Source organism: Sinohyriopsis cumingii, chromosome 3 (assembly GCF_028554795.1).
Source record: "Sinohyriopsis cumingii isolate HCF-2022 chromosome 3, ASM2855479v2, whole genome shotgun sequence".
NCBI classification, from domain to species: domain Eukaryota; kingdom Metazoa; phylum Mollusca; class Bivalvia; order Unionida; family Unionidae; genus Sinohyriopsis; species Sinohyriopsis cumingii.
In genome coordinates this window covers 47154761-47171676 of record NC_142963.1, presented here as the reverse complement: position 1 = coordinate 47171676, position 16916 = coordinate 47154761, and the positions used below count along the sequence as shown (strand labels likewise).

The following is a 16916-nucleotide window of genomic DNA, read 5'->3' as shown; positions in this document are numbered from 1 at the left end:
TGATGAGTGTATTTATTTAAGAAGAAATATGACCTCTAAAACACAAAGAGATACGGCAAGCATGATTAGAATGAACATAACGATGTTTTCCTTCACGCCCGTGTAATTTAGAGTTTCAATCCTCTTTCAAGACAAACTTGGTCTCCTTTTGTAGGGCTTGAAATAAAAAAAAACTGAAAAATCTTAAGCACTTTGCTATAGATAATTTCATCAACAGACTAAACAACATAAATACCGTTACAACACTAGAAAGCCTTAAATCTTCTATCAAAAGGAAATGTATCAAAAAATTAAAGATTAACGATAACTAACCAATTAAACCGAATTTAACAAAGGCGATGACATGTGAAGAAATGTCTCTCACTTTGGAAAGGTAGGCGAATGTAATCTGTCATGCACCATCAACTTGAAAAAAATTATAAACAGAGAGAAATCTAAATTCAAAATTCAGTTGTTTTTTTTTTCAAAATTGTTTCGTTTCTTTTTTCTTTTTTGGAACAAATCTAAGTACTAATATAGAGTGGAAAAGGGAAAATGCACATAAAAGCTTTGATATTTCTGAAAAAATGAGGGGATATTCCTAATGTTCATAATCACCTATATATGCTTGGACTTGTCTGTGACTTATCCACAAAACATGATGTACATATCTCTGGTCAAGCTGCAAGTGTGTGCGTGTTTTGGAAAATGGTAAAAATTGGATATACAATTTTCTCGTGACACTTATAAAGTGAAGAGTCTGTGCAAATGTCAAAAGCCAAAGTTATATAAGTTTTGTATTTTGTACGGCTTGTAAAGATTTCCACTTTAGAAAATGTGAAGTATCACAAGTTATTATCACAAACAGAAGTGGAACATAGGGGCTTGCAAGAAAGAAAATAACCCAGACAGTTGGTGTCATCAAGAGTGCTAGAGACGGTACCCGAACTTGCTTGCTTGCTTACTTGAATTAAAGTCATTTTCGCTCCAATGGAGCATGTATCACTGGTTTAATCACGCACCGCGTGATTTTTAATTACTCCTGGGGAAGGAAAGAGAGCCTCATCCCCCAGGCTTTTATGTACTCACAGACTACTTTTAAATTTAGCCACTCAGGTGTAGGACTAACTAGTCCTTAATAACCTGACGGAAAGGCTTTAAACATGAGTGGGAATAGTCTCACCACACACTCATTTTTCTTAGTTGGTTTGAAATGCCTCAAGTGTCAACCCAAGCAGTATGTAAAGCCCGCTACGATTGGTCGGTAGCGATGACGTCACATTAGGACACATGGGCGAGTGGCAGGTGGAAATCGTTCCACATTCTGCCACGTATACGATGTCCGAGCGTGGTAAAGGAGGAAAAAAGGTGCTCAGCAGCCAGCGATGGATGTTAAGTACTCCCCAAAACGCTAGCCCGTACTTATTTCAAATCAAGTCCCGTTTTTGCTAATGGACAATAAAAAGTACCAATAATGTGTTTTCCACCTGTACAATTAGTTCAAATCTAACGAGTCTGTTAAATTTCCTACTTCCTAACGTATCTATCTAATATTAGTACTTAGTATACATAAAAATAACCATACTGGTCTTATCAGCCGACTATACCTAACAAACAACCCACCCCGGAAAGAGTGGTGGCAGAACAAAGGGCCAATTATGTTAGACAAAAGGAATGGCAAACTCAGACTCAATTATCGGAGGCACTACGTTCTTCTCTCACTCCGATACTACAGGCAATCCCAGCTGAAATAACAACCACAATAACAATAACAGCGACAGACACCATAGCAGCGGATTTGAAACTATCTACCTCAACTGAAGAATTAGTATCAGAACCAGAAGAGGAAATAGAGGCGGTTGAGGAGGAGGAGGGAGACGCTGACACTAGTTGAGAAGTACACCGAAATGGGGCTAGATCAAGCATTGTATGACGTCAACAAAGCAAGACAGTGTATAAGAGCCATACAATACGTTGCTTGCAAATCTCTAGACACCTTTAAACCAAGACCTTCTCAATGGGGATTTGGGGTCAGAGTTCTCCCCCCAATTCTACAGACAAGCCTACACTGGATACCCCATCAGTCAACTTGTAGAAGCTGCTGCTTACATTGTCGCCCATCATGGCTACGCATTTCCTGATATCAAGAATCATGAGACTAGGAGTGCGGGAAAGATCGTGTGGGCGAAAGAGAGACGTGGTACCTTCTAGCAGAAAAAACAGCCCTTTTTAGGGCTCCAAAAGATTGCCTTTTATTAAATAGGGAACCATATTTGGCTTGGTATCCCTCCTTGACTAAACTATTCTCGAAACAAACTTGACCCATTGGAACACCACAACAAACTTAACTTGTTAAACCTAACAGTGACAAAACTTGTATATGTCGCTTAGACATTAATTTAAATAAGACCAGTATGGTTATTTTTATGTATACTAAGTACTAATATTAGATAGATACGTTAGGAAGTAGGAAATTTAACAGACTCGTTAGATTTGAACTAATTGCACAGGTGGAAAACACATTATTGGTACTTTTTATTGTCCATTAGCAAAAACGGGACTTGATTTGAAATAAGTACGGACTAGCGTTTTGGGGAGTACTTAACATCCATCGCTGGCTTGCTGAGCACCTTTTTTCCTCCTTTACCACGCTCGAACATCGTACACGTGGCAGAATGTGGAACGATTTCCACCTGCCACACGCCCATGTGTCCTAATGTGACGTCATCGCTACCGACCAGTCGGTCGGGCTTTACATACTGCTTGGGTTGACACTTGAGGCATTTCAAACCAACTAAGAAAAATGTGTGTGTGGTGAGACTATTCCCACTCATGTTTAAAGCCTTTCCGTCAGCTTGTTAAGGACTAGTTAGTCCTACACCTGAGTGGCTAAATTTAAAAGTAGTCTGTGAGTACATAAAAGCCTGGGGGATGAGACTCTCTTTCCTTCCCCAGGAGTAATTAAAAATCACGCGGTGCGTGATTAAACCAGTGATACATGCTCCATTGGAGCGAAAATGACTTTAATTCAAGTAAGCAAGCAAGCAAGTTCGGGTACCGTCTCTAGCACTCTTGATGACACCAACTGTCTGGGTTATTTTCTTTCTTGCAAGCCCCTATGTTCCACTTCTGTTTGTGATAATAACTTGTGATACTTCACATTTTCTAAAGTGGAAATCTTTACAAGCCGTACAAAATACAAAACTTATATAACTTTGGCTTTTGACACTTGCACAGACTCTTCACTTTATAAGTGTCACGAGAAAATTGTATATCCAATTTTTACCATTTTCCAAAACACGCACACACTTGCAGCTTGACCAGAAATATGTACATCATGTTTTGTGGATACGTCACAGACAAGTCCAAGCATATATAGGTGATTATGAACATTAGGAATATCCCCTCATTTTTTCAGAAATATCAAAGCTTTTATGTGCATTTTCCCATTTCCACTCTATATTAGTACTTAGATTTGTTCCAAAAAAGAAAAAAGAAACGAAACAATTTTGAAAAAAAAAAAAAACAACTGAATTTTGAATTTAGATTTCTCTCTGTTTATAATTTTTTTCAAGTTGATGGTGCATGACAGATTACATTCGCCTACCTTTCCAAAGTGAGAGACATTTCTTCACATGTCATCGCCTTTGTTAAATTCGGTTTAATTGGTTAGTTATCGTTAATCTTTAATTTTTTGATACATTTCCTTTTGATAGAAGATTTAAGGCTTTCTAGTGTTGTAACGGTATTTATGTTGTTTAGTCTGTTGATGAAATTATCTATAGCAAAGTGCTTAAGATTTTTCAGTTTTTTTTTTATTTCAAGCCCTACAAAAGGAGACCAAGTTTGTCTTGAAAGAGGATTGAAACTCTAAATTACACGGGCGTGAAGGAAAACATCGTTATGTTCATTCTAATCATGCTTGCCGTATCTCTTTGTGTTTTAGAGGTCATATTTCTTCTTAAATAAATACACGCATCAATAGACAGACAGATTGGGTCATCATCCTTGAGGTTCACTGTACTTTCGGTTCTTTACTTCATACAAACCCCAAATTTATTAGTTTGAAGAAAAAAAAAGCTAACATGCCCCTCAATACTGTAACACGTCTGTACTGACTCTACCGATGTAAGTGTGAGTGTTTATGTTAAAATGTTTAAGTAAGATATAAAAAATGGTCAGCTTGAAAACGCGAACCAATACTGTGACGCTCAGTATTTTGATGTGGTAAGAAGAAATGGTACAATACACAAAGAGGGCTTGTAAGTTCACATTCCAGTCTGTCTGCACTGTAATGGTAACAACGCAAGAGCGTAGGGATTATTATGCCACACAGTCCTAGAACAAAACAATGCATCACCCGTTGTAAGCCATTTCATTGGCTATACTTATTTTCTTACCGCGTTCACTTCGAATTGACTTGAGTAGCTATTCACACAGTGACGAGAATGGCCATGCTTTACTGGGTCTATCCTATAGGCGATTTATATAAAAAAAATATTTAAAAAAATTAAACTAATGCACGAACAATGGTACCATGGGCGATCCCATGGAAATTGTGTCCGTCTTATTGCAAAATACATCAACATTTAATTTAACCGTGCAGATCGCAAGAACAAACCTCTAATAATGCACATTTTGAAAAGTGTTGTGTGACACTAATCGCCATTGTCGCTTGGTGTCTGCTTTCTTCTTCGAAAAGAAATCGTTTCGTCTTGACTATAAAAATTTAATTTGACTAAGTTTTACGCACTACTTGAACTCATACATTTCACGTTGTAGGTGTAAGCCGTCGTTCTCAGTTTTCTGGAAGTTCGTTTTTGCGTGTCTCAGATGTGATACTATTTTTTATGGACCGAACGAAATTTCATTTTGGCGTGAATCAGGACTCGTGATTTTGTGGCATAAATGGAGAACATTGATTAAAGCTCAGTTATGTCGTCTTCGAAATCGCTGACACGGATCTGAGCTAACACTTCAGGTCTTGTGTGAGGCGACACGGCACGTCATTGCCTTTTACTTTCTCAATGAAATCGTTTCATCTTATTGCAAAATTACATTTAACTAGGTTTCATACGCAGCAGGTCCCTGTATATAAGGAGAGTGTCTTAGCGTCAGAGTATTCATTCCACTCTCAAACGATCAAGAAGATGGAAGAGTCAGCACAGATCGACCTGCTGGTCAAATATATGCTAAAAGTCATACGAAAGCATAATTCACAGGCGAAAGTGGCAAACAAGCTTACTTTTTTGGTCGTTGATTTGATGAGAGTCATACGAAAGTGTGTAAGTGCTGATGAAGTTTGCTATATTTGCAAAAGTAAATGGGTATTTGTCTCCGGAATACCTGCTTCGTCTAAGAAAGAGAGACAAAAGTCAAGATACCTAATATCGTTGTTAGGAGAAAGGACACTGGGATTCAGAGTGCCCTAAGAGAAAAGAGAAGAGACAGAGACAAGACGAAAAAGAGAAGAGGGATTCAGAAGAAGAAGAAATTGAAGATGAGGAAGAACTTGTGCCAGTGAAGACATGGAAATGGAAAAATTGACAATGTGAGCCGATGCGTTGGCCCTGATGTGAAATTTCATACTACCTTCTAAAAGAGAATAGACCAGAAAGAAAACGTAAGTATCTCTTGGTCTTGACATTGTATAATAAGGATGGCGTGTTTTGTTTTTACTCACACTTTATGAAATTGTGCTCTTTCACCTCTCTCTATCCCTCTGGATCATGTTTTAGTTAGAATTGAAATGGAAGGATGTTTTCCTTCACTCACGCTCTTTAGACATGCAAGTCGGTAAACAATAGTCAGTCTATTCATCCATCATTTTGTGTCTTGATGTTTCCTAAATCACACACTGATGCCATAAGATAACGGGTTAAATGGGTTTTGTAGTGTTGGGGGTGGGGTGGGGGGTGGGGGTGTAGGTGTTTGGCAGAGTTGGCAATTGCAGGTGAGGGCTTAGGTGCTTTCCAAAAACTTTTTCTTCTTCACTCTGTGTTGATGGAATATAATGGGTTATTTTCTTCACTCTCTGTTGATAGTATATATAAAGGTCTATTTCTTCACTCCGTGTGGATAGTGTATAATGGTTTTCTTCTTCTTCCCTCTGTGGTGTGCGTGTGTTTGTGTGTGTGTGTGTGTGTTCGCGTACGTTGTGTAGATCGTATATTTGGTTGTTTTTTTCTTCTTCCTCCCGAGTGTGGATAATATATTTGGGGTTTGTATGCGTTAGCGACGTTGTGTGGATAGTATATTTGGGGTTTGTATGCGTTCGCGTACGTTTGTGTGGATAGTATATTTGGGGTTTGTATTATCTCCCTTCTGTGTTGATAGTATATTTGGGGTTTGTATGCGTTCGCGTACGGTTGTGTGGATAGTATATTTGGGGTTTGTATGCGTTAGAGACGTTGTGTGGATAGTATATTTGGGGTTTGTATGCGTTCGCGTACGTTTGTATGGATAGTATATTTGGGGTTTGTATGCGTTCGCGTACGTTTGTGTGAATAGTATATTTGGGGTTTGTATGCGTTAGCGACGTTGTGTGGATAGTATATTTGGGGTTTGTATGCGTTCGCGTACGTTTGTATGGATAGTATATTTGGGGTTTGTACGCGTTAGCATACATTTGTATGGATACTATATTTTAATTTTGGTTTTATTCTTCGATCTGTTGTTTGTGTGTGTGTGTGTGTGTGTGTGTAAGAACGTCTGGATAGTATATTTGTTGGGTTTTTCCTCTTCCCTGTGTGAATAGTATATTTTGGGTTTGTTTTTCTTCTTCCGTCTGTGGTGTGCGTGTGTGTGTGTGTGTGTGTGTGTGTGTGTATTGGTCTCTGTTTGTCCCTATAAAACTCCCTTTATCCCTATCAAATACATTCTACCTACCTACCTACAGTAGCGCGTATTCAGGTCAGCCACTTGCAGCACTGTTGCCTTTTATGCCAGTGACGTCACTGACGCTGGAAATTTTGATACTATAAATATGGACTTGGGGTTTTCCACAGGTTGTAGCTATACATATGTACTAGAGTTCATAAACAGGAACGTCACTCAAGCTGAGGCTATAAAAAGCTTGTGGGTTTTTCCAAAGGAATAACCCACAAGTTGTAGTATAAATAGATAGTGGGATTTCATATGAATTTTAGCTGATTATAGCTATAAATAGATACATGGGTGTTTATCCACGATCGTCACACAAGTTGATATTGTAAGTAGTTACTAATTTTATCCATTTTAGTCTAAACCATTGTAACTTAATTTTCGGGGATATGTTTATTTTTCTTTAAATTCTGGGACAATTTCGTCATTTTAGCGTTACTTTTAGTCACATCCATTTTGTCGTTGAGCATTTCCTTGATTATAGCTATTTATAGCATCATTACAATTAATTATGCAAATTTTTGAACACCCCAGCAAGATTTCAGGTCTTGGTAATGCTTTATATAAAAATCTCGCGCTTGTACCAGTGTATGTATGTCTCTGTCTCTGTTGTGTTTGACCCTCTACCATCATTGTCCCTAGACAATCCCACCATGTTCAATTCCCCTTGACGCTATACAGACCCACCATGTTCAATTTCCATATGTTAAATTCCCCTTGACGCTAGACAGTCCCACGATTTATTCCCATGTTAAATTCCCTTGACGCTATATTGTCCCAGGGTTTTTCGTCCATGTTAAATTTACATAGACGCTAGAGTGTCCCAGGGTGGTTTTTAATGGTAAGTCCCATTGACGCTAGGGTGTCACTATTCACTACTGTCGTGAAATGTTAACACATGCATAAACACTCTGCATCTTGTCCGAAGTTTTGCATCTCAGTGTACGAATATTGTACATTAACATTGAGAGGAATATATGGGATATTAGCGTCAAGAACAAAACAAGTCCGAAAATATCTTATACAGAAATATATCCCTATCTTTAAATATTCGTAGGTGAGAAATTCACTTCACGGACTTAAGAATACAGTGGCAAATTTACGAATCTACCCCTTACCTGAGCAATACTCTAGGGCCATGCTCTGTTAAAACTCAGGTGTTCACTCAGGTGGCTCGAGCAGCAATTGAATAAGCAGGCTCTCCAATGTAGGTTTGGGTTTCGAGTGTTGCTACTTTGTTAACCCTTTGTACTGTAAAACTAAAAGTTCTGAATTAAACGCAGTTGACAATCACAGGCCACGTGATCAAAGTTTAGGCTGGTTAAATTTACCGGCAGAAGAATATTGAACTAGATATGCAGCTTTATTCGCCCTATGGCTCGGTCTATGAATCGTCTTGCAGAAGTAGAACTATGCATCTGCTAGCGCTAGGACCATTGACCATATATGATCGTTACATATTGTTGACGTCATGTACGCGTTTTGCTACTTGTAGGTACAGACTGGAATTCGCATGAGGTAATATTGGTTTATCTTCCATTATTTGTAGCCATGAAAGTTTAATGAACGGATCTTTTTTTTTACAATTCATATCTTGAAATATTTTCAATATTCGGGATAGGGTCTGTTGAGATTATGTATCACGTTAGCGAAATATATGTCTTGTTCGCTTTGATTCTGTTTAATGAATCAAAAGCATGTGGAGATGGACTAAGGGGATGTGGTAAGATTATCGAAATTTTTCTAGAGTTCTACAATTCTGAGATAATAACTTGTTGAAAAGGAGGAAACATCCTCCAGAGATTACATGTATCACATTGATACAGATTTTGTTAATGGAACAATATTAATTTGAAGCAAAACAGTTTCAAAATAGGGATACTGAGCCAAGAAACGAGGGTTATCTATCACACAATAGAAGAACTAAATATTAATCAGTGACTTGAGTGACTGCCAATAGCATGAGATAAGAATGTAATTGTTTTGTTTATTTATTAAATCTTCTCTTCAGAGTAACGTAGCATTTAAATGATTACAAGGCAAATATACATCTGATACTTTCTAATCATCGAATGAGGAAAGGAGCGACACGAAAATTTCTAACTATCGCATCCAAAGTATTGACTAACCAGTCTTTCAATTTCCAATGGGTCACGTAGTTCTAATACCTATTTAGACTTGAAAATGCCAATACAGGGAGTGACCGTGAGCACGTTGTATACATTTTGTATGGCAAGAATCATTGTGCACTTTTTGCCCAGGTGAGCACACTCCAGTAGTAAAATATTTGCTTTGCATAATAAATCAAATGCATTGGTGTTGGTAAGAATTTCATCATGTTGGACAACTCAAATGAGTAGTCAATATAAAAATGAAGTTGCTTACAGTAATAGCTGAATCATTCAATATACTTTAGTCAGGAGAGTTAGAAGTACAGATATGAGTTGTAGAGACACATACATGTGAAACCGATTTTATTTGAGAGCTTAGACTTTTTAAAAAGGTTTTTGCCTGCATTTTATTCCGTAGGAAAGACCTATTTATATAGTCCACATAACGTATTAAATGAGATATCATCTTGTTGTTACAAACATTTCAAAAGGAAAGTTTATAATGAGCCTTTGATTTAGAATGGTTGTCCCGGAAACCATGATATATGTCATCTATTTTTGTTGCCTTAATTTAGCAACGTACTTAAGATGCTTAATTAGAACGTTATTCTTCCTTAATGGCCAATCTAACTCTTGATCTTGTTTTGTTAGATCAAAGTTCATTTGATTAGGAAGTACTGTATTTGACACAAGTATACAAGTATATGAGATCTTGTTTTGTTAGATCAAAGTTCATTTGATTAGGAAGTACTGTATTTGACACAAGTATACAAGTATATGAGATCTTGTTTTGTTAGATCAAAGTTCATTTGATTAGGAAGTACTGTATTTGACACAAGTATACAAGTATATGAGATCTTGTTTTGTTAGATCAATGTTCATTTGATTAGGAAGTACTGTATTTGACACAAGTATACAAGTATATGAGATCTTGTTTTGTTAGATCAAAGTTCATTTGATTAGGAAGTACTGTATTTGACACAAGTATACAAGTATATGAGATCTTGTTTTGTTAGATCAAAGTTCATTTGATTAGGAAGTACTGTATTTGACACAAGTATACAAGTATATGAGATCTTGTTTTGTTAGATCAAAGTTCATTTGATTAGGAAGTACTGTATTTGACACAAGTATACAAGTATATGAGATCTTGTTTTGTTAGATCAAAGTTCATTTGATTAGGAAGTACTGTATTTGACACATGCATAAAAGTATATGAGATCTTGTTTTGTTAGATCAAAGTTCATTTGGTTAGGAAGGGGTAATATAAGTATTTGTACTGAATCGATTCGTATTACTTAAACCATACATATCAACCAAGGCATCTGACTAATTTCAATATCGCAGATTAAAATCAAAACAAACAAAAGATAATGAATAGTCGTAGCGTATATTGTGAACAATGAACTAGCATACATAAGGTGATAGTAGAGTTAGAAGTTTACTGAATTTATTTCGACAATAAATAATTAACCGTGATGTGCAACGCATATATTATATGAATGGTTATGTATGCAATGTGTTTAAATATTCTGCTGTTTTGTCTCATTTTGAGGAAGAGGAGGCCAAATTAAAATCTTACCTTACAAAAAAATGAACTAGGATTTGGCTACGGTTTGTTGAAAGGAAAGGTGATTTTGAATAGAAAAATGTGATCAAAACGTCTCAGCGTTAACTCCATGACATGGATCAGTTCTGACTTTACATCGACATTTTGAGAAAACAGTTACGGAACAATGTAAAAGAGAGGCCATACAATTTCAGGTGTGTATGCGACGTTAATCCACCCTCTAAAATGTTCGTTCAAAGTTTCTTTAAATTAAATGATATTCCTAGATACCTCAAGATGTCATGATTGCAGATTATTTTACAAAAGAAGTTGTTATCCCTAATTGAAGAATCGACTCAGCTCGTAGAACCGTTGTCGGAAACGTGAATCACTGTTGTTTAATTTTGCTTGGGTTTATGAATAAGAGCTATGGGGCTAATTTTGTCACCTTTAATGAACTGGTGCATATTGTCCAAACAGTTGTCAATTCATGATCAGATCTTATCAATGGCATTTACACAAAGCAAATACACGTACATGCTGCAAAGTTCTTGTTTCACATGTTCTTTCTATGAATAAGAAATTACGACGAGGAAAGTTATTACATGTGATAATGATACAGTTATCACATTGCATATATCCAGAACAACTCAATACATTGTTTTTATTCCTAATCCCATTAAAGGTTCTGAAATTCACGGCCATTCTGGCTTGAAGTGAATAGAGTTTTCCTATGTTTATTCTAAGAATCAACTTCTATACAGTTATGGAAGTTTGCGAGTTATCAAAATAAATTTAAATTAATTTATACACACCCCGTTACAGAGCACTACGAATTTCACATGAGTGGGTAGGGTGGGTGTAAGGTACGTCATTACACATGCACACTGACGCGGAGTAAAGTTAATCACATTGACTCGATTCGAGGTTTATTGTATGTCTTCAAAGATAATTAGTGACACAGGAAAACTTGTTCAATATTGACTCGATTCAAGTAACATTCTTTTGAATTTTATGGTTGTTACAAATTAATATGAAAATCTAGATAACACGCTAATTGCGCATTTTAACAAAGCTCTACTCTCTAATTTTTTTTCTCATGCAAAAGTGCTGGCGCATTCTCAAAGACCTAAGTAAAGTTTATAAAAGCTCTGTTTAACCACGATTTCTCATAAATCTTTACCGTCGAGCATATGCTAATTTCAGTGAACCTCTTCAAAATATTGTAACCTCGTATGTTTTCGTCAATTACTGATCATTTTGGAGCATTATGATGCTTTCAAATTAGTTGATTACATATGGAGAAATTCAAAGATATTCGATACATTATTGCCGACGTTTTTCTTGGGTCAATATCCACCTTTGAAATGACATCACTTGTTCAGAGCTGATGTTTTCTTCTTTCTTATAAACCATCAGTGCTTGTAGAGATTTTCAAAAGTGGTACCATGAATAATAATTTCGACATTACTTTGCTTAGGGGTTGATTGTACGGACATCAAATAAAGACACTGCAAAGATTTGGAGCTCTTTGAAAAAGAGTTTTAACGAGTTGGGATGAGTTTAAACCTTGTGAAATTACGTTTTAAAGTGGTTTAAACAACTTTTAAATCCAAATTTGTTCCAACGACTTGGAAACTCGTTCAAACCAGTTCGAAACTAGTTCGAAAGAGATTGTAAGTAACTGAACGAATTTTAAATGGTTCAAATGAGTTCATCTAAAGTGAAGAAGGGGTTAAAAGGAGGAAACAAATTCGTTCAAAAGACTTCATATCTCGTTGTATGCTTGTTTAAAAAACGTTTTTCATATGTCGTAAATTGCCTTCCGTAGTGAAATTTCATGCCCTCATACGGAAAAAGTAAATTGTCAAACAAGGAGACGCTTAGCATTTATGGTTGGAGTCGATGAGCCGCACGCATGTCAAATCAGTTTCAACACAAGCCTAATTATATAGTACTGTAGATTTAAGGGCATTTTGTGGTACTAAAAACTGGCTTATTTAAATTAGTGGATGTATTTGCAACCCTTCTTTTCATTATTTCAAGAGTTTCCAAGTGGCTTACCTGAAAGCCGTGTTGAATGTCATGTTTTATCTCTCGCTGTGTTTATAATGCGTTACGTCATTAAATATCGGTATTGGAAACATCTTATTTGTTTATTGCTTAAAAGTTTAAGATTGCATAATTGTGGTGTGTTGCTTTTTAGATGGGTTCCAATCTGCCAATGTCAAGTGCATTTGATGATTCGTACGGCAGATTACAATGCCAATCAACAATGCCATATAAAAGTTATGTCACGGACCTGTCTGCAGTACGAGAAAAAAATATAAAAACAATTGCATGTGGATGATAAAAGGAACATGGTAATTTGTATTCGTTATTGTTTCCCCGATGTTTTAGCTGTTTCCTACATGTGTCAAGAATATTAAATATTAAAGAGAAATGTCGAAATATTTAAATAGCTTGAAATATCCTATTGGAATCTAATTATTCTTTCTTCAGTTATATGTATCGCTGCATTTACCAATTTTACCAAAGACCTCGTAATAATTTTAAAAATCAAAATACTTTACAGTATTATTTTCATTATAATTCTGCCTATTTTCTATTTCAAAACATTGTGAACACGATATCTAACTCGATAGTACTTACAGAATTACAAGACGAAGACTCTGTCCTGAAAATACATACATGGTCGATGAGTGAATCATTGATGGTTGGAATCTGTAAAATATACATGTGATGTAACAATAATGTCTTTGATAAGCTTCTTGATATAAATCCGACTCCTTACTACAATATTTTACAAAAGGCATCCCCCACACAAAACTCACAAGCAAAGAAAGATAACCAAATAAACTAACAAAAGGATATGTTGTTGTCGTTGTTATAGGATTTAGCGCCATTTTTCAGCACAAGATATGCTATACATGGCGGCCAGTATTAATGGTGGAGGAAGAACCCGGGAAAACCCCGGAAAGAACCACCGACCCACGAGAAGCTACCGGCAAGCTTTCTCACATATCCACATTCAAAAGGATATGCCTACACACATATATGTATAAAAGAGCGGATATAAAAGTCAAGATTAAGGTGCACATACCTGATTCCTTGAATGAAATAACTTCTGGCAGTTAATCGTGCCTTTTTACACCCCGAATTATTATTCGATTGCAAGTACCGTTTATAATATGCTTTTCTCGTTTGAGTCTGCAACCTTACTGCAATCTTGTAAGCCCTCAATCAATACTGAAATTAATTTGAAAGCACACTGATTACCGGCATCAGTTAATGGCCAGCTAATCTTGATTACACCACTTCTTGAGTGCTTTTTACGCCTTGGAATTACATGCCAATGGTTAGTGTAGATACGTGTTTTAGACGTTTTCTAATTAACAATCTCTCAAATTTTAATTAATTTAATATTGTGAAAGTTACTCAACACATTGGCTACGTCATCACGCTTTCACGCTTCTACCAAATAATATGCGAAACCATGAGTCATTTTTCTCAGAACTTTACCTGTGGCCAAGTGGTTCGAGCGTCCGCCTCGGATGCAGGAGGTCGCGGGTTCGAACCCCGGCCGAGTGATATCAAAGACGAGGCGCTCATCATTAAGAGGCTAGGGTTAGGACTGGTCGGCCTGGTGTCAAGATAATGTGACTGCGTGGGACACTATGCTACAAGTCTGTGGCATGATGCCCCAATGCCAGACATCACTATAAACTGCCACACTACAGACATCGAAGCGATATGACTGTACAATTGTTAGATCTACGTAAAAATTAGAAGCACACACACATAAACACACACAAATTATGTTGACGAACATGAAAAATAAGGGTCAACAGTATTCCAGTTTCCTTCAACTAACCAACAATCAGCGGGTATGCCTGTTTCCTACAACTAACCCGCCATCAGAGTATTGTCCCGTTTCCTTCAACGAACCAGTCATCCGAGCATATTCCCGTTACCTTCAGCTAACCAACAGTCAGACTGTATTCCCATTTTCTTCAACTAACTAGCCATCAGAGTGCCTTCCGGTTTCCTTCAACTAACCAGTCATCCGAGTGCCTTACCGTTTCCTTTGTTTACCTTAGACGGTAACTATATCAACCAAACGGTAAAAATAAACCCATCGCTACCTAAAAACGTTAGATTATACGGCCTTCAATAAATTACCCAACTGAGGGATACGCACTTTACATATTTCTAAAATAACTAACTGAAATGGATAAGACCGTAACAAATTTGCACATATGATATTCATTAATTTTCAAAACCAAGAGTAAGCGTCCTTCATTAATTTAGATAATAAGCGCCTACGACCGTCACAGTAAAAAATAACTGTATACGACCTTCACAATCAAAAGAAATTTAAGCATGTACGACCTTTGCTAATCCGCCCCCCCCCCCCCAAAAAAAAAGCGTATACAAACTTCACTAGTTTTCAAGTAAGTTTCTATTCTCATTTTTTTACAGCACTTTAATATGGACCCCTACCGCAAGGAATATATCAAGTAAAAACAAATTAGGCGCAAATTTAATAACACAACTATGAATCAAATCATGATAGGGGCTCCAGGGGTATCCCGTCGTTAGCGCGCAGATCAAAAGCGTGCCAACAAATGCGTGCCGACAAAAGCGCGCAAGGCATACATTATAAAATTTATGTCAAGTAAATAAGCAAATATTCACTATTTAAAAATGTTTAATATTATTAATATGACTTTCCGTGTATTATTTCTATCAATTATGTGCATAACCAAGACAAACAAACAAGGCAAAACAATTATAAAAATTAATGTAATTTTCATTTTCTTATGTCTATCATTTTTCAAATAGCCACGTTATGTGCGATTCCGCGCAGATATTCGATCAATGGTCCGTTACCGTATTTTGGAACCAAAGCTAGCAGGTGTCGATTAAGTCTGACGTACTTTGATTTCGATGCCTGAGGCTGTCGAAATTCTGCTTGATATCGTTCGATCATAATCTCAGCATGATCTTGCTCCTTGCGAAAGTGGTCAACCACCTTGTAGACAGACAGATGATGACAGTTTACTGTCTGTTGAAATGACTGATGCCATGCCTCAACCGAATTATTAGTGTGTGGTAAACTGTCATTTACACGGTCTCGCATGTTCCACAAATTTACAGGAAATCTCGGATTTCCTCGACGGTTTCTTCTTCGTTTTCCCAAGTAGTTGTCTTCCCAGTAACCATTGATTGGTGTACGTTCCGAAGGTCTGCTATATACCAACTCATTAAAAACATCTGTGAAGCCGTATATTCGCTGTCTGCTGTCTGCATCTGCTACAATATTCTTCGCTTCGTTGCTCTCCGGATTTGGAGCATGGTTATGCTCAGAAAGCACTGTGTATGTGTCCACAGCGATCACCTTAATTCGCCATTTACAATCACATTATAGCATCTCCACGATGCACTTTGATGTCTGCTAACTGGAAACAGTGATTCAGACTATTACTTTATTTCTACACAATATTAAGAGTGTACACACTTTGATGTCTGCTAACTGGAAACAGTGATTCAAACTATTACTTTATTTCTACACAATATTAAGAGTGTACACACTTTGATGTCTGCTCACTGGAAACAGTGATTCAAACTATTACTTTATTTTTACACAATATTAAGAGTGTACACACTTTGATGTCTGCTCACTGGAAACAGTGATTCAGACTATTACTTTATTTCATTCGAAATGAGACATTTATTAATCAAAGTCATAATAAGATTACAGGCTTATAGTTCATGCTGCGCGCTTTTGACGGCGCGCATTTGATGAGCATATTTCGCTGCGCGCTTTTGTCGGCGCGCTTTTGACCTGCGCACTTGCGACGGGGTGGTTGCCCCGGGTGGTCGAGGGTTCTAAGGCTTGGGTTTACAGATAACTGACATCTCACTTAAGTTCGCGTGGGGTTGAGTCACCTGCTCGCTAGCGTGGGTAAGTGAAAAAGCTTCTTGTGGGTCGTTGGTTCTTCTAGAAATTTGTTTTGTCCCCATTCTTCTTCCACCAAATAATTTGCCGGCCATATTGAACCCATTACAACCAACCTAACAATTAACGAAAATTAAATGGGAAGATAAAGGATCGGTATTATGCTCAGCTTTTCTTTTGCTTATAAAGACATGTAATTTAAAAATGTGCCCTGACTTTTGACTGCTCAAAAAAGAAATTAAATAAATCTCGTTCAAATAGATATTAGCGGCCAGTAAGGTTATTTTGCCAGCGGTTGTATTAGACCTGTAAAGTGTTTAAAATACAGCATCAGAAAAGTCAAATTCATTCACAAGCTAAGTTCTTTGATTCATTTGATATGGAATTTCCCATGAAGTATCTCTGTTCCAATGATTATAGTATTCTTTACTTT

The 16916-nt window shown here is 36.9% G+C and overlaps 1 protein-coding gene across 2 annotated transcripts in view; it reads left to right on the top strand.

Moving 5' to 3' along the window:
• The window catches only part of LOC149802800 (serine/threonine-protein kinase SBK1-like), an 84321-nt gene that overhangs the window by 49650 nt on the left and 17755 nt on the right, over positions 1–16916 (top strand). The gene's annotated exons all lie outside the window — the stretch shown is intronic.